This window comes from Anthonomus grandis, chromosome 22 (genome assembly GCF_022605725.1).
Source record: "Anthonomus grandis grandis chromosome 22, icAntGran1.3, whole genome shotgun sequence".
NCBI classification, from domain to species: domain Eukaryota; kingdom Metazoa; phylum Arthropoda; class Insecta; order Coleoptera; family Curculionidae; genus Anthonomus; species Anthonomus grandis.
In genome coordinates this window covers 43,760,077-43,785,644 of record NC_065567.1, presented here as the reverse complement: position 1 = coordinate 43,785,644, position 25,568 = coordinate 43,760,077, and the positions used below count along the sequence as shown (strand labels likewise).

Sequence of the window (25,568 nt, the reverse complement as noted above, 5' to 3'; positions counted from 1 at the left end):
TACTACTCTATCAAATGAATATCATGAAATTCTTTGAAAGAGGTGAGTTAAAACAAAACAAAACCTAATATGATGATTATTTGATTTCTTTGTTCAAACCACAAAAACGAATTTTGAATATCGCAATTTTACTTTTACTGGTAGGAAGTCCAAAGTAAATGATATTTGCATATAATGTTATTATAGGTATCTTGAACTTTATTTTCCGTATTTCCGTTTCATTTTTAGGCACAACATGCGAAAAAAGAAAAAAAGGTCGCGAAAGTAGCAGTGGAAGCGGAAGCGATGAAAATGACAACCATGATAAAACTACTCATGTAATGCCAAGATCATTGCATGCTAACATTCGACAAGCGTCACATTCTCCAGCAGAACCTGTAAATATATCTATTGCTGACTATTCTTCTCCATCGATATTCCAACAAACTTATGACATCAACGTCGATCCTGAAATTATAGTGGACGATTACTATCATGAAAATGGTCTGGGTCGTTATGTTGGGTTGGCTACCCAGCTATCGACGTAAAAGAAGAGGGAGTTGTTACAAAATCCTTGGATCCCGCCCAGAAATTACTATTTTGAAAGTAATGCAAGCTATTTGAAAAGAAAATTTTATCATGCTTGGTTGCATTAATATGCACCATCGCTAGTATATTCCAAGCGAATAAGAGGTGCTCTTTGTAAGCATTGTGTTTTGTTCCCTGCGCCCATCAGCACTGTGAGATGAATTTTGGGGTCATTTATGGTCTGGCCATTTATAAAGTTACTAACCCCTATAAGCCTAACAGCGACAAATGCTGCAAAAAATGTTCTTAAAAATGTTCCTATAGACATCCAACTGAAAAGTGGACACCAAAAAGCAATCGATGAAAACAGACAAATATTGTCAACAATATATTAATATTTTGCGGTACACATGATATGACTCTTAGGGGAAAAAAAACAGTTGAGGGTTTTTTATTAGATTTGAAGTTGAGGATCAATTCAGGGGACGACAAATTAAAGAGTCACCTGGAAAAGTACCGTCGCAATGCAGTTTACGCATCGCTAAAAATACAAAACGAATTAATAAATTTATGTGGCGAAGTTATTGAGGAGAATATAATAAGTGAGGTTCAGAAGACCATGGTTTACGCACTCTTAGCTGATGAAACAGCAGATCTAGCTGGGAAAGAACAGCAGAAAGGCGTGCGATTCTACGATGAAAGCAAAAGGAAAATCAGAGAAGAATTTGTAGGGTTTGTTGAACTTAAAGCACAAAATACTGAAGCAATTGCCGAAGCAATTGATAATTTCTTGATTAGTTCTAACCTCCCAACCGAAGATTTCGTAGGGTTTGGATTCGATGGCTGTTCTACAATGGCAGGGAAAGAGAGTGGCCTACAAGCCGTTTTGAGAAAAAAATATCATCGTGCTTTATATTTTCATTGTTCAAGTCACAAACTCAACCTTGTTGTGAATGATGCGAACGCAGTGCCAGAAATTAGAAATACTGTCACCACTGTAAATTATGTTATAACGTTTTTCAGAGAATGAATGAGAAACTACGCTCCAAACCTATCACGATTGTATGAGACGAGATGGTCCAAAAAATAAATCAGAATCAAACTACAAACAAACAAAATCAATCAGAATCATTCAGAAGAAACAAACAAAAACCATAGCAATTAATCAGAAAGTTTTCTCAACATTTCCCAGACCTTGTGAATACTCTAGAAACGTTATCCATAGAGGGAGATAATGCTACCAAAAATATACATCAGTTGCATTTAGCCGTTACAAAACCAGTGTTTATTATTGCTCTACAAACAATAGAGTTTCCTGATAGAATAAGTAATAAAATGCTTCAAAAAGCGCAAGCTGTTGCAATGGATTTGAACATAGAAATTTCGGTTTCACGTCTTGCTCACAAGCAAACACATAGAAGTAATTCGCCATCAGACAATGATAACGAATATTGGCGGTGTCCCCTGATAATCCATACATTGACTCGCTCATTTCATCATTGAATATTCGATTCTCCCAAGAAAATACTCCGGCGTTTCCTTTAAGTAAGCTACATCCCTTGTATATGACCAAGACCAAAACCAGTATTACAGACTTACACAAGAACGCAGAATCTTTTTCTTCCTCAAATACAATGCACTCGCGTCATTTCGATGGCCGCCCAATCTTGTTGCTTATTATGGACCTACAGTTTAACGTCGGTCCCGAACTACGAGAGTTTTTTGTATGACAAACACAAACAGCCATGCCCATGCCAGGATTCGAACCTGAGACACGATCGCATCGTGAACGCTTTGCCCACGGTGCTACTCGGGTCGACGAACGCAGAATCATTCCAAGAATTTTATAACCTGGATATCACCGGCGAACTGAACCTTTGACATAATTTATGGGTAAGGAAGGCTTTATCAGATGATCAATTAAGGGACATAGAAGTAGTTGATCTGTTCAACGAAGTCAACATTTTTTACCCTGCTGTCAGAAACGCATTGATTATTTTAAGCACTATCCCATGCACAACGGCGACCGTAGAACGGTCTTTCAATACGCTGCGAAAAGTTAAAACGTGGCTTAGAAGCACCATGGGTGAAGAAAGGCTTACAGTTTATTATTATTATTATACATATAATATTTTGTTGTGTGTTAATCAAACTAATTAATTAAAGTCAATTTTCATGATTTTTTGTTTTAATATACCCGACCGACCATCTTCTCGAAACAGGTATGAGCTGCTCCCCCCTAGTTGACATCCTGGGTACGCCCTTATTTTATAGATTTACCCGTTGCATTAAAAATATGACGATTTCTTGATTAGACATAACAGATCTAATCAACCTTCATTCCGAACAATGTCTATAAAATATATTGTAAAAGTTTTCTGAGCATGTGCGGAATTAAACCCTTTGTAGATAGTAATTTCATGTCAAAACTGATAATAAAATCGTCTGGATCTAATTTTCTGGCTTTTGGACTAAGTGAGACAAATTAAGATTTACGGACCTCTTATCATATTTCGGGAAAAAAGTTTTCTATGAAAACGGAAATACAATTATATAAATATACAAAGAGGATATAGACCTCCTGATCGGACCCGATGCCTGGACAAATAAATATAGCATAGTGGTAAAATAAAGGGTGTCCCAATAAGAGCGCACGTTTTAATTGGTAAATAAGTCTTATTTTTAACTGAGTGTTATTTATATTTTAATGTAAAGCTAATACACTGCAATTAAACGTGAAAAATAATATCTGGCCAATGGCCGCCTCGACTTTCGTGACAGACTCTTATTCGTTTTGAGAAATTTTCAATTACATTTTGACATAATTGTGGCCCAATTTCGCTAATAATACGTCTAATTTCGTTGTTCAACTGTGGAATTGTTGTTGGGTTATTAGCGTATACGAGGGATTTTAAAAAACCCCAAAGAAAAAAGTCAGAAGGCGTTAAATCGCATGATCTTGCGGGCCAGTTCTGGTCTCCATTCCGTGAAATGACACGACCGGGAAACTTTCTTTGCAACAATTGAATTGCTTCACGTGTAGTGTGACATGTCGCACCATCCTGTTGGTACCACATACCATACCATCCAATTGAGGCCATAAAAACTCAGTGAGCATATTACGATAGCGTTCGCTGTTCACGGTAACATCATTTTCAGCCTCGTCCTCTAAGAAGTACGGTCCAATTACTCCACCTGTCCAAAGTCCACACTAAACAGTGACTCTTAATGGATGCATTTTCTTCTCATGAATGACTCTAGGATTTTCTTCGCCCCAAATTCGGCAATTTTGTTTATTAACAAAGTCATTAAGGTGAAAGTGTGCCTCATCGGGAAACAAAATTTTTTTCGAAAAATCGACATCCATTTGTTGTTTTTGAAATACCCAAGAAGATAATGTACGGCGCGTCGCATGGTCCACTGGCTTTAATTCCTGGGTCAATTGAATCTTATAGGCATGTAAATGAAGATCTTTTGTTAGAATTCGGTGGGTAGTGCTCTTCGAAATGTGCAACTGCTGTGCACGATGACGGATAGATGTTCCCGGATTCTCGCCAACACTTTCACGCATTGCGGCAATATTTTCAACAGAACGACTAGTAGTAAACGGCTATAATTCGTTGTTCGACCGTATATCGTTCCATGGCTACTAATGGCAAACTGTTTACATTATTCTTTTCAGTTTTTTTTTTGACATACTGCGATAAAATAAGAATGCTGCGCAATTCAAAACGTGCGTTCCTATGGGACACCCTTTACAATATTAAGTAAATCCAGAATTATTGTCAATCTTTTTCTCTTAGTAATGTCTATCCGAGGATAAAATGAATAAGAATTTATTGAAACAAATTCATTGTTCTATTTATATTGTCACTGAATAGTAATGCATCAAATTATGCACCTTATTTTAGTGCTATAATGTGCTTACAGTATCCATTTTCAAAAACCACCAATATTAATTTATTAGTTATGAGGTGGTTTGTAAATAATTATTAAATGCGTTCACTCAAGCATGTCGAATGCAATCAGTTAAACTACTCTAGCGTAAAAAAAACATCTTTTTAGCTATTTTTTTCAGTAAGGCAGTTTGAATAAAAAAATATTTAATAGTAGTAATAATAAAATTAGGTCACAACATAGTGCTTTTTATTAGTCATCGATATATCATACCTACGCTACATATTATTACTTAATTGAATCGTTTTCATAAAAAATAAATAAGTCTGCAAATAGTATAATAAAAATCTCTAATAAATCGTAATATCATCACGCATTTAATGATTTATTTTATTAAGACATGGATTAGTTTTTACGACTTTACAACCTTTTCGCGCTCAACATATCCTATGTAAAAGACTGGCGAATTTATAATAATAATTAAACTTTCTTTTCTTTTAAATAAGTAAAGAAGAGTATAGAGTTTATTAAGGGAATAATCGCTTTTAATTGATTACTTTAGATGATTGTGCTATGGTAGCCCTCTAAAATTGGACTTAACACTCGATTAATAAAAGTTCTTAGTTAGAGAGAAACAGTATCTGTTAATATCTATTCTTTAATAATATAGAACCCCTATGTCATTAAGTGATGAATACCTCCTCAAATTGGTCAATTACGTGTGTTATTATTTTTTTAAATTGTTACATTTTCCATTTTAATATTGCGACCATACCTTTTATAGCCAATGGTTTCAAAGCCAAGTAGTATGAGAAATGCATTTAAAGAAATGAAGAATAAATTTAATTGTGTAGGATATGAAAAATAATGCCTGGAAAACGAATTTACTTCAAAAGCCTTAAAAAATATTTAAAAAAAAACTACAATAACAGAAAGAAATTTAAAAAGGCTTTGGATACCTGGTAAAGGTATAAAAGATTCGAATGATAGAAAATTGGCTTTTAATAGTGAAAATGTTGAAATAGAACTGAAATTTATTGCAATATTATAAGAGATAAGGCTTTTAATCCCTAAAAACTCAGAAAAATACCTAAATGTGAAAAATGTTTTCAAAATATCCAAATGATACAAGAACGTTTACAGCAATGTTAGCCGAACTCAGTCGAGTTTAACGAAGCTCCGTGTAAATAAAATAATAAAGCCAACGCTTTCAAAAGCACAGGGATTTGTTCCTAGCTAGACCAGAAGGAAATGAGGAAGAAACAGCATTTTCAGCTTTCTAGAAGACATGAAAACCTACATTTTTTATTGCCTGGAAGGCACAAAAAGGTTTAGTTAAATTAAATTAATTTAGGTTTAGACAAAGATTGACTGCAAAAGCTTGAAACGACGTAGTCGTAATGCCACAGGTGTTTGATCATTTTCAAGAAGACTGAAAATCGGAGGGAACTAATAGACAGCATTATACAGACTCGTGCTTACAGTAGAAAAGAGTCTGGAAGGAAAGGGAGTGATTCTAGGTTTGTTAGATATGGCGAGAACTCGGAGATGATGAAACGGGATGTACACTACCGCTCAAAAGTATTTGCCCATGTATTCCTTTTAGTATTTTAAATTAGATACAAAAATCTTATCTTTATACCTATATTAAGATTGTATCTCTTTTGTAAATTGCATAAATGCTTAAACAGCATACCTATCCACTATGGTTCGTTGAAAAACAGTGAGTATTTAAAAATAGTCTTGCAAATAACAAACAATGTAGTGAAAATATGCACTTCTTCTAAAAAAAGTAATCTGTTTACAGCTCGTTTCCGATGAAATTTGAAACATTTAAAGGTGTTTGGTCTTCAAGAATTGATTTTGTGTAACATTGGTAAATGTAATTTGGCTTGCTTATTGACGATTGTCACCGTTTCTTTGCTGGTTTTTCAACATTCTTTAAAATGGCTAAAACAAAAAAGTTATCGGTAAAAACAAAAGGTATTATCACTGGACTTCATAAGGCTGGAAAGACTAACCGTCAAATTTGGACGGATTTGGAAATTCCAAGGAGGACTGTCGATTATAATGTTAGGAAATTCACCAGAGAAGGGACTATTAGCAACAAAACTCGATCGGGAAGGCCAAAGGCAACAAGTTCAAAGGAGGATTTAAATATTATAATTACAAGCAAACGCAACAGACGCCTTACCGCCCCTGAAATCACAGCAAAAATCAACAAGGAGCGTAAAAAAGCGGTCAGTGTTTCGACAGTAAAACGGCGACTTTATAATGCTGGTCTTAAAGGACGTTTAGCTGTATCAAAACCGCTACTGAAGTATGTTAATAAGAAGAAAAGACTTGAGTGGGACCAATCTCACAAAGAATGGACCATTGATGACTGGAAGAAAGTTCTCTGGAGTGACGAGTCGAAATTCGAGGTTTTTGGAACGAAGAGGCGAGTTTTTGTTCACCGTTATGCCAATGAAAGGGTCGCTGAGAACTGTACGGTGGCCTCAGTTAAACACGGTGGTGGTTCGGTGATGATGTGGGGTTGTTTCGGAGGATCTGCAGTGGGCGATCTAATTAGAATAGAGGGAATTCTTCGAAAAGAGGGTTACAAAACAATTTTAAGTGACAATGTACTTCCTTCTGGTACTCGAAGGATCTCTGTGGGATGAACTGGATAGACAAGTGCGAAAATTATACTCCACATCAAAAGAAGACTTGTGGAGGATCATCCAAGAAGAGTGGCACAAGATACCTCAGGAAACTTTGGACAAATTAATTAGAAGACTACCGAAACTCTGTGAAGCTGTTATTAAAAATCGAGGCGGACATGTAGATGAATTTAAAATTTGATTTTCTTAAATTTAATTAATTGAAAAATGTATTGTTTATATTCATTTTGTTATAAATAAACAGTTTCATAAGAATAACTGATGGGTTTATTTTTTTTAGTTATAACTTTAAAACAGTCATATGTGGGCAAATACTTTTGAGCGGTAGTGTATGTATGTAGGTCAACCAAGTTAGATACCTGTTTTTGTGTTTTATATATCGGATTAAAATTTTTATGCGTCATAGGATCATCTAAATTGTTTCATATCACTCCATCAAATCATCGTATTTCATTTAAGTTGTGTAAACAAATTCGCATATTCCAAAGCTTTTTATATTGTATAAGATGAGGATACAACACGATTCTTTGATCAGGGTATTAACATTCATATTTACACCCTAGAATAAACACTAACATGAAAATCGACATCGTATATACATTAGGATAAATCTTGGATAAATATTGTAACAATATTGTAAACACCAGAACAGCAGATAAATCTCCGTCATTTCAGTAAGACAAAAGTGGTACACGGCACGACGTCTTGAAGGTTAGTGGGAATCTTCCGGAACAGCGTTCTGCCGAGAAGATAAGGAGCCGCATCGCCGATGTGTGTTGTTGTCAGTTTTCAGTTCAGTGAAAGAAAATTCGGAATATTGGTGCGAAATTTAAATATTTGTAAATAAACACAGTAAAAATAAATATCTCTAGTAATCGTGAGTGATTGTGTTCTCGTTATGAAGTGTGTAAACAAATTAGTTGACTATTTCGATTGTTTTAACTCACAACTAATGAACTGGAAAAAACGCTACAATATTAACTTAATGTTCGGTAAGTTAATTATCTTATAGATAATAGGTTAGGTTTGTTATGAGTAGGGCACCTTGTGTCCCTTCACTGCGGCCTTAGGTCTATTGTGACTCACTCCTAGGTATTTATACTTCCCCAATTAAGTTCGCCCTCTTTAGGAGTTTGAGTCTTCCGTCTTGGGTAAGGGATTGCAGAAGATGGGCTGCCTGGTACTCCGTAGTGCCGAACATCTGCATAGGATGTGCTCTGCAGTATCTTCCTTCTCCATGCATAGTCTTCATTTGGCGATTTCCGCCAAACCAATCATTTAAACAAGAATTTCACCGAATGCATTTCTCTCCTCTTTGCAAGTGACCGTTCAGAATATCTAGAGAGCAGCATGTTATGGTCAAAACCCCTTGGAGGATATATTTCATCATCTTTAAATGCCAAACATTTAAGGAATCGCCGTTGAGCTGATTCTAATAGGTGAATGTGCAACCAGCACATTAATGGAAATGGGAGACCAAATGAGGGAGCTCTAGTCCTGCCTGGATCTAACAAATGCATAGTAGAGAGTTTAGGCAGTGGCAGTGTTCGAAAAAAGTTTGCAATTTCTAATAATAAAGCCCAGCATGCGAGTAACCCTAGGAACAGTATCTTCGATGTAAGGGATAAAAGAAAATTTTTGGTCAAAGGTGACTGCAAGATCCTTAAAATAGTTAGATCTTGCCAGAGACTCTCCATTAACTGAGTAATTAAAGACAACTGGACTTTTGATTCGAAAGTTGCTGGCCACATTACACTTGAAAACATTAAGGTTAAGCCTGTTCAAAGTGCACCAATGGTGTACAGTATTGATGTTCTCTTGCAGTTGACCACAATCTGCTATAGAGTCAATCCTATGGAAAAGCTTTAGGTCATTAGCATATGCTAACCAAGAGCAATTGAGAGTGGAGGTCAAGTCATTAGCGAAAACGTTAAAGAGAAGGGGGCCCATGTTAGAGCCCTGCGGAACTCCAGAGGTGGGTGAAAAACAAGCAGATCTAAAGCCTTCGACCACTACAAACTGAGAGCGGTCAACTAAATAGGAGTTAAGGAGCTTTATCAAGCGATCGGAGAATCCAAACTGGCGTTCAAGATTATTTAATAGGATGAAGTGGTCAATCTGGTCAAAAGCCCTTTGAACGTCTGTGTAGATAACATCGATTTGACCTCCATTATTAAGTGCTTCACACACAAACTGAGAAAAGAATGCTAGGTTTGTAGTACATGATCGACCAAAAACAAAGCCATGTTGATCGTTGGCCAGCATGGACTTAACCTTGGGAAAAATTAATTTATAAAGAGCCAACTCGAATAACCTTGAGAAATTGCACAGAATGGATATAGGGTGGTAGTTCTCTATTGTTCCAGCATCGCCCTTTTTAAAGATAGGACAAACTTTGGCTTGCTTTCAGATATTGGGAAAAATACCAGTGTTAAGGATCAGATTAAAAATGTGGAGCAGAGGGTCTGTAAGTGCAACAGAGAAGTCCTTACCTAAAAAACTAGGAATTAGATCTGGGCCAGAGGTCATTTTGCTTTGGAGATACTTGCTCGCCGTTATAATGTCGGTAGCCGCGAGCGCGACGACGTCTATTTATGACATGTAAGTAGTTCTTAGGGCTTCCCCCTGCAGCTATATGACCAGAGGGGTCAGTCCAAGTAGTACTTCCATGGCGGCTGTCGGGGTGCAAGCAGGCCTGCCTTTTAGATGTTTTGTGTATGTAATGGTAAGTTTTTTTTTGAATTTCCTTTCTTTGGGTTACATCATCTTAATTATTATAGGTGTGATGATGCTCTAGTCGGGCGAAACATGTAACCTTTGTCGTTTTAGTAAATGTTTCCGTGATGCTGTAGATTTTGTGTTTTTGCCTTTTATAAAAACTTCCTTTGAAAGGTGTTTAGTTTTGTTTTAGCCAGTTGTTGTGTTGCTTTGCTTTACCACACCATAGCGCCGTAGGTCTAGATGACCTGTTTGTATAACTACTGCATCTATTTTGGGTTCATTCCCCAGGTCTTGCCGCATATCCTGCGACAATTCCATAGGGCAGCTTAAAAAGCAGCCAACACAATATCTAAAAAATACTGAGAAACTGATTCTAAAAATATGGGTACATGTACAGAATTGGATAATTTTATAATTTGAAAGTATTCACAAAAAACCGTATATATTAAACCGTAAAAATGGTATAAATTATGTAGTTCGTTTGTAAATAATTTGTCGCCCCAAGTTCATACTTCATACAAAAAGTTAAATTAATGATCCTGATTATTCTAAAATAATTTTTTCTAATAGCTTCGTCATTAACATTCATTTTCAGGTTCACGACACAAAATGGAAATGGAACGACTCCAACTCTTGACGCTGTTTTTTAAGTAGGAGCTTGTCATCGATGAGACCCATATGATATGCAATAAAATCCAATCCACAAGTTTTAATCGAAAAGAAAATAGTTTAACTAAAACAATAAAACATACATTGCAATCCCAGTACTGTAGGTACCGATCAATCAAACCACCAACGATCACATGAACTAGAGACTAATTTGTATTTCATAAACCACGGATTCGAAGTGAAAAGATCAAAAACAAGTTTGGGGTCATCCTTAAACTTGTTTTTGCGTTTAATATGTTGTCATTTCATAATTTTCATTATTTATTCAGGTGCGTATCATTTAGGGGGTGAGCCTAAAAAAAGTTTTTTTTTTTTTTTCTTTAAATTTTAAAAATTTGAAGCTTTTTACGTAAAAAAGTACCTCTTGGTCAATAACGCTAGGAATTACCATTTTCGAGAAAAACGCATTTAAAAATAACGCTGCATAGTATTATTAATAACAATTTTTATTAAAACTCAATAGCACGCTTCAAAAGTAAATTGACAAATAAAATTGCAAACAGATAAAAATACTAATTTATTTGAGGCAAATGTTCAAACAAGTTTCCGTTTTCCTGAATGCATAACCTGGATCTTTTTTGAATGTTTTGGGTTGATCTAAGAATTTCAAATCGGTTTTCTCTTATTTGGCCTGCAGCTGCGAGAATTCGCCTCTGAAGCTCTTCTGGAGTATCAATTTCGGTGGCATAAATAATATTGCACATATTACCCCAAAGATAATAATCCAGAGGATTAAGGTCGGGCGATCGTGCAGGCCAGTTTATTGGACCACCTCGGCCTATCCATCTGCCTGTAAAATTATTGTCCAGCCAGTTTCTCACCTGTAGGCTGTAGTGAGCTGGTGCCCCATCGTGCTGAAAAATCATTTCCAGCCGAGTTTCTATGGGAACATCGTCCAGTAAATCTCTGAGATTGTTTCCGTTATCAAGTGTACAATAACGGTTGGAGATGCTTACCAACCGAAACGTCGTGTTACATTAAATAAATAAGACAATGCAACTCCGACAAGATGTTTTCACTGTACCATTGTCTACCACCTTCAAAAACGTACGTCGATTACTTTCTCATCTTTAGTAATGTACTTAAAGTAATTTCTTGTAGCAATCACTTGGTCTGGTATAGCCATCATAAAGCCTTCAGTTTCAGGAAATAGATCTCCACGAGTCAACCAGTAGTTCGAAGTTTCATAATCGACATGTTCGGCATTAAGTTCGTGAGGATGCTTTCCGTGTATTGCCTTCTGCTTCCATGTGTTAGCTTTAATGGCTGTGTGCTCTGATCTTGTTACAGTAATGTGTTCTGCTATACCAGCACGGAGATTCAAGGGTGTGTATCCGTTATCCGCTAGCGCCACTGCTCTATGAAGAGAAGAGGTTTCTAGCGTAGGTATTACCCGCTTTAATCATATTCTTACCATTCAGTTTAGTTTTTAAATTTGCTTAAGACGATTGATATATTCCTTTTGGAGGTTCTGAATCATTTTCTTATGCTCTGTATGGGCTGACTGATATACGCCCAAGTACTTATAAGTTTCCCCTTCTTCCATAGCCCGAATGAGACTACCAATTCAAAGTTGTTGGTGTTGTGTTTACCTTCGATAACTCTTTGAGTTTTGCATTTATCGATACCAAAGCTCATTTTAATGTCGTGGGAAAATATTTCAATTGTTCGCAGCAATGAGTTGACATGCGTTGATGTCCCAGCATAGACTTTGATATCATCCATGTACATTAGATGTGTAATATTATATAGGTTTTCCCTGTTATCCTTAACGGTAAATCCATGTTGACTTTGGTTAAGCATATGGGAGAGGGGATTCAGAGCCAGACAAAACCAGAGGGGACTCAGGGAATTTCCCTGGAAAAGGCCTTGTTGTATTTTAATAGGCTCAATCGCTAAAGTTTCATTTCTGCAGTTAAGATTCAACTGTGTGGTCCAGAAACCCATCATATGTTTTAATAAATTGATAAGCGATGGAGCGACTTTATAAATCTCAAGGACCTTAAGCAGCCAAGTGTGTGGAACGGTATCGAAAGCCTTACCGTAATCTATAAAGGCGGTGTTTAAGTTTCTCTGCTTCTGTATTACTTGTTCCATAATTACAGTGTCTATAAGTAACTGTTCTTTACATCCTTGACACCTCTGAATGCAGCCCTTTTGTTCTAGAGCGATAATTCCGTGGTCTTCGCAGTGCTTATAAATTATTTTTGCAATGCATGCTGCAAGCAGTTTATAAATTGTAGGCAGGCCTATATTTTGCAGGATTTTCGGTATCGTTATCTTTTGGCAGCAAATATGTTAGTCCTTGTGCAATGTAAGCTGGTATTGTGGTTGGTTCCTGCAAATATCTGCTAAAACGACGAGTTAAATGTGTAGAGTGCATTTAAACCGTTTGTACCAAAAGTTACGAATTCGGTCGTTACCAGCTGCTTTCCACTTGAAGGAATTCTCCACTATCTGCCTCAACAGCTCAGGAGATATTATCGGCTCGTCCATTGGTCTTAGTTTTTCCATTCTGTCAATCTCTTTTTGTATCCAGGGTGCTTTGACATTATGAGTTGTAGGTACGGACCAGATTGACTCCAATAAAACTGTTTCTCGTTGTTCTGAAACAGCCTATTGGATGTTTTCCTAAGGTTAGATTCTTTATATCTTCGAAGTCGTTGTGCAGCAACGCTTAGTTTTTGTTTGAGAGTGTCTAAAACTTCTGCTTTATTATGATTGGGAGGGTTATATGTGGCATGGGTTTTGTTTTGCCGCATAACACTCTCGACTTGCTTGGTTAACTTACTGTTTCTTTGTCCTTGAATGTAGGCGGTGAGTTGGCCAATATCTTTTCTAAGTTTGGTTATTTTGTTGTTTAATCGCCTTTCCCAAGGTCGGACATATTCTGTTGTGTAGTTTGTATCCGAGTGGTTTCGAACGTCCTCATTATTATTATTATTATTATTATTATTATTATTATAATAATTATTATTATTATTATTATTATTATTATTATTATTATTATTATTATTATTATTATTCAGATTTCATGGCAAATGGTAATCGCACTCTCCCCCTTGGGGAAGGGGGGATCGTTTACTTATCCCAGATATCTCCGATATCAGAAGAATGAAGCTCTGGTGGAGTCCTTTCCATGTTATCGGACTCTGTTTTTTAACTTTATTTACAAAAATAAACTAGACAAAAAGTACATGTGTTTTTTAAACTAGTTTGATGTTATCTGCGTTTCTAATGAACTTTCTGACGATTCGAGATGTGGATAATAGCGTCGACTACTGCATCAGCTTATAGATGCTTTTCTTAAGGTTGAGCAGTTTCATGTTTTCGATCAGGCTCTTGGGTATTACTCCTGTTGTTGACACAATAATTAGAACTGTCCGCACTTCTCTCACTTCCACTTCCATTGTCTTCGTATCTGGTGTTCTAGATCGCTGTACTTGACAATCTTTTCATTATGTTTTGCTCTTAGGTTGTTATTATTGGGAATAGCTTCATCAATAAGGGTTGTCTTCTTAATGCAGTATCTTTGCAACTAGATCATGTCGTTCTTAATATATTTTTATTATTATTATTATTATTATTATTATTATTATTATTATTATTATTATTATTATTATTATTATTATTATTATTATTATGATTATTAATAATATTAAATTTTTTTTAATAATTAATTTTTAAGTATTTTTTTAAATAATTAAAAAATACATTTCCAATGAGCTTGGTCATTTTGCAGAAGTCCATAAAATTCTTCCAGAATGCCAGTCAGGATTTCGCTTGGGGTACAGCACAAGTACTTGTCTTACAAAAATATTAAATGATGTTCGCTCCAGTGAGGAACAGAAATCTAATGATAGTGCTTGCATCTGCCATGTATTGATTATTATTATTATTATTATTATTATTATTATTATTATTATTATTATTATTATTATTATCGTGGACTCAACATTAAAAAATCGCAGCATTCGCCACACAACTTAAGCACTCTCGAGAAATTTCTTTTTTGTGTCAAACGCTCAAAATAGATTTATTAACATTCAACAGAAAATTATAGGCAAAGCCTTAGTTAAAGAAAAAACGATAATGTTTTCCCACTTTCGCTTGTCACTAATATTGTACATGCAAATTCTCTTTTTATATTGTGACTTAGATTTGTTATTACAAGTTAGTACATGGATTTCCACACCCAAGACCTGAGTTGGCCGAGTGTGTATATTATTTTTGCTTTATTTACAGAATATGCCTTATTAGAATTAAACCAGTAACTAAGCTGAAGAAGAGCTGTTGTTTACTCACTAATTGATGACATCTATATTTAAATAATAATTATAAACTCAAATACCTGTTAACGTTCTAACAAATATTAAGTAAATCAAACAGGTGTATACAAAGTACAGATATATTATACAGTTTGCATAGTTTATTAACGACTTTGCATAGTTACTTGCTATTGGTACAAAATTGTGTCGTCTATTATTCGAAATTCAAGGCTTTTACATTATTCTTACAAAATTTAGTATTAAATGCATATCGCAATTAATTGTTAGTCATGCTGTAAAATAACTCGTACGCACCAAGTGATGAGATTATAGCTTGCCATTAAGAATCGATCATAATAATTACTGACATTTTGTAGATATGACACCTTGTCTCAAATTATTAACATTATGAGGATCATATTACGTTAGTGATTAAGTACATTTTTTTTTTAAAGACTGGCCTTTTGTAATTGGCACAAATTACTGTAAGCTTTTAATGCAAGCTGTCTCCTGGTGGATTACAAAAACAGATTGTGTTAAGGACGAAACACATTTGGCGGAACAATGGCAACATTGACTTCTCTCAAATAATGTTTTTATTCATTGCTATATTTAGTAGCGGGTCTTGGCACAGCAAGCAAGTAGGTTCCTTTAAACTAAGTGTCGTCAAGGAGAAAATCAACCAAATCATGGAAGCTGAGTTGTGACCTAAGGGAATAAGATTTAACCTTTTTTCGGACTCTTCAACGCCAACTGAATTATGGGATTCTACCTTCACAGTGACCTCCTCAAACCGGGAACTCTTAGAAACTGCAAAAAATGTGTATCTAACTGTTACCTACAATCACTCAGAAGCAAAAGAGTATTAGAGGCATGCATTATAGGCAGAAATGTAGTCATCCTTGGTATTACTGAACAGTGGTTACAGCCAGGTCTTCAAATCGCGCTATGTAATTGATTTTTAGAATGAATATTGTTGTATACATCTTAAGATTTTAACCTAATTGTCTGGCCATTTTGACAGCTTTTTGAAGTCCATAGAGAGAAAACTAAATACACTTAACCCACTCAACCAAATCCTTGTTCCTGGGGATTTCAATGTTGGCTTTATGACTGATAATACATGTGTCCGTAAGCTCCAAGATGTCTTTGAGAGTTTTAATTTGGTTAAAGCTATATATACTCCAAGTAGAGGCAATAACTGTACTGGCAATGTCTTTTTGGATCCTGGTGTATCGCTTCGTCTGTAAAGTAAAGTCAAACCAAGCTAGGCAAATTAAGTATAACTCCATATAAGTTAAATAACCAGTTTTCTCAGATTACTCACAGCTTAATAAAAGGTATACCTGACTTAAATACGGATTTTCTAAAGAATATCAATGTAAATCCTTTAAGAGCTTTTCGTTTTCTGAGTTGTAATTCAACCAGCGAGATATCATAGACAGCTTAAAAAACAAAAAAAGTTGTAATTTATGGCTTGAATGCTAGCAATATTAAGATGATAAAAATATTATCATAAGCGCTCTTACACACTTAATAAATTAATGCTTTAAGGAGCAGTTCTAAAAAAGGGCCGCTATAATACCCATATTTAAAAAAATTAAAATTGACCCTAAGAACTATAGGCCGCTCGCATTGCTCCCAATGATCTCCAAAAATAGTAGAAAAGGCCATGGCTTTGCAAATTGCTTTGAAAGTAACAACTTTTTCCCTAGATCACAGTTGCATTTCAGGAAGAACAGGACCACAACTCTTAGAATTCTTGACCTAGTATCCCGGATTTAGGAATCCTTTCATAGGATGCCATTCAGCACTGTTGTGTTTTGCGACTTGACTCCGACTTGAGTAAAAAACCCACAGAGGTATAACCTCTGCCCACAGAGTGTTAAGTTGATCATACCTCGCAGTCATACCTCGAGAACAGGGTATACTCTGTTAGGGTCTGTACAAATATCGTCAGGGGAGAGTGTTGTAAACATTGGTGTTCCTCAGTGCTCCATCCTTGGACCCATACTATTTCTAATTTATACTTACTATTTCTTATTTTATGAATAAACTTACAAATTTTGAATCAAACGCCAAATACACACTCTTCGCCGACACACTTGGGTGGTTCTGTGCCACCAGGCTCCTGCTTAACGAAGCAAAGATCGGCAGAGCTGTTTTTGGTCTTAGGGATACCCATACTGAAAACTCGGATGTGACAAGTGTGAAGTTCCTTCGGGGTGCACCTTAACCCCAAGCTTCAATGGGGTCAACATATTGACTATTTAACTAAAAACCTGTTAAAAAACCTATGTATATTTATATATATATATGTATATATATATATATTATGTATGTACATAAAAACCTAGCATCGAGCGATTCACACGAGGTCTTAAGAACAGCTTATTACACCATTTTTCACTCTCATCTGACATATGCAGTCTTAGTCTGAGGGCATTCGGCGGGAATTCCAAGACTGCCAATGCGTGCACAGTCATAACACTAGACACAGTTGTGATCTTGTCTCACCCTATTGGAGGCTAAGAAAGTGTCATACTAGACCAGGATATTAAATATTTTACAACAAATTAATGAAACTTAAAAGATCTCCCTACAACTTAATTTTAAAGTGAAATTAAGGAATTTTTTATAAAAAATGTGTTTTATCTTATTAAAGAAAATTTCATGAAATTTTAATGAAAATTCAAAATTTCAATCTTGTGTAACTAAAACAGTGTCTTTCAATAGAACAATTGTTTCTCTTTTATCCTCGGCGTATGTTAGACTTGGCAAATTTACATCAATAAATGAATTTGCGTGATGTTTTTGTTGTAAACTATAGAAATTTCATCAATACCACTAAACAAAGTGAACAGTAGCAGCAGACCTTCTTCAAGGCTCAAGCTAGGTATTGCGAGGTTGTCGAATTTTGCCTTTAAATACTTGACCATCATTGCGTATGCAACCTGTATACACGACTCCATCCATTTGTTTCTACAGAATGCCCAAATACATACGCATTAAAATGCAACAGAAATCATAGGTAAAGCCTTAAGTTAAAAAAGGAAGGACAATATTTCATCAATTTCTCACTTATGCTGGCCGCTAAGAGTCTATATGTTTGTGTTTTATGCTAAGAGGGGAAATCTATTATTCCATCAACGCCGCACGTGATAATTCAGTAGTCAGGACATTCCAGCCATTCTCGACGTCTCCTCTTCTTTAAGTTTCATTTGGATCGAACTTTAGTCAATGGAACGCAGTACGAAAATCTACCGTTCTGTTTGTAACTTGTGACTTAGTTTTATTATTGCAAGCTAATACATTGATTCCCGCCCACAAGAACTGTATATTGTAATCTACGGAAAAGTACCGGGCCCAAAATGAGACCACATGGTGCTAAAAGCAACCCTAGGCTGGGACGTGATAAGAATACTAATGAGCCTTCGAACTATGGTGAGATTCCCACCATAGTTCGATACACATCTGTTATCTAACTGTTTGGACAAACTTTGGATCTGCTAGAATGTATTTTAAAAAGGAAAAGCCCGGTAGTCTGGAATATATAACCCAGTTCAGGTGTGGGATAATAATTCGCGTGTTTTTCGGTCGCGCCACATTTTTTTTTTTATTAATTGATCGTGCATTGGACATTTTTGTATATACGTTTATTAGTTATTAGTTTGTTCGTTGCTTTGTAATTTAGTGAGTTCCTTAAGTTGTAGTGTATATATAAAAAAGGCTCAACAGTGGGAAAGAGATCCCACAGTAGCTCTGATTCTACTAGCTCATCAGATAGTAAGTATGAGAGTTACCGTTATATGAAATCGAGGCGTGATTCAAGAAAACGTTCAGTGGAATCACGAAAACGCGATGATTCAAGGAGACGTCCAGAATCACGTGTTGTAGAAACTTCTGAGCCGGAAACAACGAAACAACGTTTTAAACGTTTGGAGAAAATAATTGAAAATTTGGCTCAACGAAAGGACGAAAATAGCAAGGTCAGTACAATTTGACCATGTGAAGGCGGATTGTATTCCAGAGTTTTCCCCGAAAAGACAAATCTGACTACCCAACAGTGGTTAAATAAGGTCGACCAATTTAAAGATGTTAACCAGTGGGACAAGATACTCTCTATCATATGCAGTCAAGGCTTATAGGAATGGCTAAAAGCTGGTACCATAGCCTAAAGAAAATTATAACACACGTGGGAAGAGTGGAAAGCATTAATAAAGAAAAGCTTTCCAGATCATACTGACTATGCCGTGAGTCTACAAACGATGCTAAATAGAAAGAAAGATCCAAATGAAAGAATGACATCATATTATTTTTAAAAAATGGAACTGCTAAAAACATGCGACGTTTATGGAAAAAAAAAAAGTGCCATACATGGACTCTGTGATACTAACGTACAGAATGGAGCCAGAGCGGGCCGCTACCAAACGCCGGAAGGTCTATACGATAAATATTTGTCAGTTCTTCATGAACAGCCGACAGCAAAACACTCAGTAAGAAATTATGTAAGCAAACCTGCACATCATCAAAATGCTTCCGACCTTCGAGCAATCATAAAAGATAAACGATCAGTTCATAACACTAACTTCCAGTCGAAATGCTTTAACTGCGGTCAACGTAGTTAAAGCATTAGATAGACCAGAAGAAACATCCACTGGTAAGTTTAAACAATTATTATCTTTAAACGTAAAAAATAATTGTTTGGGTAGTACCTGTTATTTTATCGATTGTCGCATAAATAATTCTATTTTTCGTTGCTGTGTCGACACAGGTAGTAATGCGGTCACTTTACGAAAATCTGACGTTGCCTATTTAAGATTAAAACTTTACCCGGTACAGGTAAAACTAAGTGGTTATGCCGGTGGCTCAGTAATTAGCCATCATAAAACGTTTATTAATTTAGAAGTAGATTTGGGAGAGGCCTTTGTCGAAGCACTTATTGTACCTGATACGGCCCAACAAGGGTCAGTTATTGTGGGACAGCCTAGATCACCCAGATATTACAATGATAGTACGAGGAGGGCAAGTACGTTTATTTAATGTAGATAAGGAACCCCTTAAAGAAATTAATGGGTGTGACTTGTTCAGCAGACCCGACGACAGATAAAGAAAATCAAATCGAGTGTCTCACTATTGGTCAAGAATCTTTAATTAGTTTTACGATAAATGATATAAAAAATGTACTGATAATAAAATTGAACTGAAAGATCAAATCAAACTTTTAGAATTACTTAATAAATATAGAGGCTGTTTTGCTGCAAATTTAACTGAAGTAGGGCGAACAAATATCATAAAAATGTCTATTAATTTAACTGATGACATTTATTCACCTATAAACCATATCGTTTACCATTTTGCGAAAGGGATACAGTTAGGGAAATAGTAAATGGCTTATTAGAGAATAAAATAATACGTGAATCTTCTTCTCCCTATGCGAGTCCTATCCTACTTGTGCGCAAAAAGAACGGCGAAACTCGCATGTGTGTGTATTACAGGGCCTTAAATAGAAAAACAGTCAAAGACAAATATCCGTTACCACGAATCGATGATTTATTGGACAATTTAAAAGGATGTAATCTTACGAGAGCGCCATTATTATTAGCGCCAGGTTATCACCAAATAACCATAGAGGAAAATTCAATTCATAAAACAGCTTTCGTTACACCAGAGGGTCATTATGAATGTATGACTATGCCCTTCGGACTTGTTAATGCGCCAGCAGTGTTTCAACGGGCAATTAATACAATTCTTGGGTCATTTAGGTATGCCACTGCCATGGCTTACATGGATGATATTCTGCTGCCTTCTCAGGATATATCTGATGGGCTTGCACAATTAGAAAAAGTTCTAAAATTGATGCAAGACGCAGGTATGACTTTGAGATTTGATAAGTGTAAATGTTTAATGTCGAAAATAAGTTATTTACGTCACGAAATTTCTCAAGAGAGGGTTAAGCCTGGAGAAAAGAAAATAAAAACGGTAACAAATTTTCCAGAGCCTACCGATGTTCATTCTGTTAGATAATTTTTAGGTTTGGCTAGCTATTTTAGGAAATATGTTAAGGGATTTGCTCTTATTGCAAAACCACTAACAAACCTAACAAAGAAAAATTCGGTATTTATTTGGGGCGATGAACAATAACGTGCTTTTAATGAATTAAAACAAAAATTAACAACTAGACAAATTCTAGCCATATACGATAGAAATGCGGTAACAGAGTTACATACAGATGCTAGTAAATGAGGCATATGTGGGATTTTACTGCAGAAACAGAATGATGGAGAATTAAAGCCAGTACATTACTTTAGCAGAGCAACGACGAAAGAAGAAAAAGTTTACCATTCTTACGAACTGGAAACTCTTGCAGTTGTTTGCTCATTGAAAAAGTTCAGAGTTTACTTTTACTTTTGTTGGTATTACCTTTAAAGTTATCACCGATTGCAATGCACTAAGAACAACGTTAGTGAAGCGAGACCTTATTCTCTGTTGGCTGAGTACGCAGGAATTTGATTTTACCATTGAGTATCGACCTGGGATAAAAATGAATCATGTAGATGCTCTTAGCCGCAACCCTATTTTAAAAAACGATGCCATTGGTGCCGAAATTGAGGTTTTATCTGTCAACGTCACAGAAGACGACTGGGTTCTAGCTGCACAATTACAGAACAAATAGTGTAAAAATATACATGAAATATTATCAAGGCTACCTATCGATTCTAATGACAGGCAAATTCACAAGGAATACATGCTAAAGAAAAACCGAGTTTATAAAAAGACTACCGCAGGGCATCGCTGGGTGATACCTAAATCGGCACGAAGACGAATGAAGACGAAGACGAAAGACGAACTTATCTATCAATCATGACGACATAGGTCATTTTGCCGTTGATAAAACTTTAGATATCTTGTCAAAACGTTATTGGTTCCCATCCATGAGACATTACGTAAAGAATTATATAAGGTCATGTTTGGGTTGCATGTATAATAAAAAGTCTTCAGGTAAAACGCCAGGTAGTTTACAATATATCGAAAAGAAACCAATACCAATGGATACCCTTCATCTTGACCACTTGGGTCTACTTGGTGGTATTTAATTGTAGGTGTAGACGCGTTTACAAAATTTGTGTTTTTAAAAGCGGTGCCTAACACGAAAACTGGACCAGTTACAAAATGGTTAAGGGAGATTATCGAAACGTTCGGTGTACCCTGAAGAATCATTTGTGACAGAGGAACTGCTTTTACCAGTCGAGAATTTTCAGATTTTTGCTCTGGAATGAGTATAAAACGTGTGTTGTGTGCAGCTACCCCTCAAGCCAACGGGCAAGTTGAAAGGTATAACAGGTAATCCTTTCATCGTTAAGGGCTAGCATATCACATGAACAAAATTGGGAAAAGTCCCTAGTTACTGTCAGATGGGGCATCAATACAGCGGTAAGCTCGGTCACCGGGAAATCGCCTTATGAGCTATTTCTTGGTTATCAGCCACGTGGTATTGATGACGCTTATCTTACAGCTGAGGTTTGTGATGAAGAACCCGTTGACCTGCCGACTGTGAGAGCGGAAGCGTCAACAAAGATTGCTGAAAGTCAGCAAAAACAAAAGGAGTTGTACAACTAAAGACATGCCGGCATAAAAACGTTTACTGTAGGACAACAAGTCCTTGTCCAAAGAACAAAGTGTTCAAATGATGGACAGAGCAAGAAACTCGAACCACGTTATCAAGGGCCCTTCACTGTAACGGCAGTGTTAGATAACGATCGATACGTGGTTGAGGATCTAGCGGGTGCAGAACGCTGTAAAACCGCATATAAAGGGATATGTCCCACTGATAAATTAAAATTGTTTTCTACAGTTGTTAGTTCTAACGAGTCCGACAGTGACTGCGAGAATTAACAACTGTAGTGAGAAATAGTTTACTAATTGTTGTTTTTTTTTTATAGGTAAAGCCTACGTAAGAAAAGAGAGTCTTCACGAGGGCGCGAAGATAGTCAGGAATGGCCGACTGTAATCTACGGAAAAGTACCGGGCCCAAAATGAGACCACATGGTGCTAAAAGCAACCCTAGGCTGGGACGTGATAAGAATACTAATGAGCCTTCGAACTATGGTGGGAATCTAGTTCGACACACATCTGTTATCCAACTGTTTGGACAAACTTTAGATCTGCTAGAATGTATTTTAAAAAAGAAAAGTCCGGTAGTCTGGAATATATATTTGTTGTGAGCACTCGTGTCTTATTTATAAAATTTTGGTCGTTTACAATATAGAGAATAAAATGGCATGTCAGCGCGAATAATCAAATAACAGCAGGAGAGGCTTCCAATTTCAAAGGAAAAAAACAAAACAATTATAAAATAGTTTACGAATAGTTGTAATATTATCCTAAATAACAGCGACTGTTAAAGTTATGTGGAATATTGCAAATATTATTATGGTAAAAAACGACTATTAGATAAATTATCATGGTTTCACAAATCAATCCATTTATGTAATAAACTAAGCATATATAAATAACGAAATATATAAACAACATATTTTTTTGATTTTGCATTGTACTACAGACTTGCGCCCAAACTGCTTTTACATCTTAATCATAAGAAATGATTAAGAATTCGTTTTATTAAGTGCCCATTAAAACATATTTTGTTATTATTTACAAATTTAACTAGAAGAGCGAGTAAGCAGGAGAGATTTACTTGCTCTTTGGTAATATTGCATAATATTCGTTTAAGGTCCTGTGGCGTCTTTTAGATCAACACAAGATTAGATTACACAATAAATGCATATTACTATTTTTATTGTTTCTTTATACTAGAAGACATTTTTCACTACGGCGTCAAACGACAACATTTTTTATACCTACGTTAAATTTAAACGAACCGAGATAAATTATTACTGCGATTATTAAATATGCATCTCTAAAGTGGTGGCCAAAGACACTGCAAATAACAGTAAGGCAGGACAGAAGTTGGTTAAAACATGAAAACTAGCTTGTCTGGGTACGACACCTTTTTGTCTAATCTTGATTTTCTAGTTACTAGCCTGGGAACCAACAAAAGGGTTGTGCTGGCCGGTGATTTTAATATACCTTTTAGTACAAATGAACTAAATGAGCGGAAGCTGTATGATACAGCGTCTGGATTTGGCATGCAGCAGACTACAAAGTCTGCAATTAGAAAGAATGTCTGCTTGAATAATGTCTTTGTGAGTGCAAATATGGATGTTAATCACTCTGAGGTAACAGACCTTGACATATTTGATTATTCATCTGAAATAGTAAATATTTCTGTTTTTTTTTCAGTTATGAACATTTTCTTAAACTAAAAAAAAGTTTTAGATTAATTACACAAAGTAATGTAAAAAATGTTTCAAAAATGTCTTGGAATTTTGTTGAGCTCAAACATTAATGCTAATAGTAAATGTGAAATGCTTTCAAATATTGTTTGTTTGTTTCATTAAATGTTTACGAGCTATGAGGGAGAGAAAAGCAATTCGCTCAGTCAAAATTGCTGCTGACAAACGCATACATTTGCATACAATGCATGTGGCAGATTATAAATAAAAATATAGAAAACACCAGCAAAAAAGAAAATGAAATAATTACATCTAATGATTTTAATAGCTTCTTAAAATTGCAAATACCGTTGTGCCAAAAATATGGACATTCCGACTGACTTCTTTTTCTCTGAAGTAAGCTTTAATGGGGCGCGAGATATAATAACTCACCTCAAAAACAGTCGTGAGATATATGGCTTTAAAAATTATAAAGCCTATCAAGAATCTTATTTTGGTGCCCCTTACAAATTGCATAAAGAAAGCACTGGTGGTTTATTTAAGAAAAGTTATGCAGATGAAGGTTAGCATAGGAAATCCCATGTAAGGGGGTTTTAAGGGGGTCAATTATTGGCTTCCCTGTACATTTTACAGAAAAAATGTAAGATAACTTTTTGAAGAGACCAATCTGGCAAACCCTCGTGACACCAGCCACTTTTTGCTATAAAGCATCTTTATTAGCACACATAATACACAACAAACTTGTATTGGTATTGGTTCGAGAATTATTGACATCATTTCCGAAAATTTTAATTTTAGTTTCGACTCTTTTTTAGGTCTAGTTTTCTATTTATTATTTATATTATTACTTGCCTTGCGTATTATTAAAATGCTAGCTGTTCCATGCAAAACTTTTTCTGCCTTTTGCAAGTTAGAATAACAACTTTACGTACGCTTAAAGACGTCCGTTTCGACATCACGGCCAGATAATACCGACTGTTAGTGTATATTAATAAAAAGATTTTAAGTACTCATTTTATTTTTTTATTTGGTGACCATATAGGGATACAACAGGCTACAAACCCAAAAAGGTATCCACAAACTTATCTTAACTAACTTAGATATACTATTTTATCAAGAATAATATAAGGTCTAAATAGTTAAGTACATAAATCAAAATAATTTGAATATAAAGGATTTAAAAAAAAAGTAATTTTTTAATGCTAAATTTCTGCAATAGCCTTATAGACAAGTTTCAAGGACAATATTTCGCTTTAAAGTATTTTTAACTGTATTAGGTGACATATTAAAAGCGTCTAATGAACGGTAGTACAAATTATAACTTTTTGTTATTCTACATAATAGAGAGTTCTGACCATAATTTGTTTTCCTGAATGGAATAAAAATAATTCGCTTGATCTGATGCTGACTTGAGGAATGTTAAATTTAAAAAGAAAGGAGTATTCAGCTGACAATTCATTACTTTATATAAAAACGAACCATCAGTTATCAAACGTCTGTCGAAAAGGGAAATCACGCCAAAATGCTCTCGCCAAAATTGAATTGAC

At 35.5% G+C, this 25,568-nt stretch overlaps 1 protein-coding gene across 1 annotated transcript in view; it reads right to left on the bottom strand.

Moving 5' to 3' along the window:
- LOC126748860 (monocarboxylate transporter 13) overlaps nt 1-25,568 on the bottom strand; it is a 152,618-nt gene that overhangs the window by 112,384 nt on the left and 14,666 nt on the right. The gene's annotated exons all lie outside the window — the stretch shown is intronic.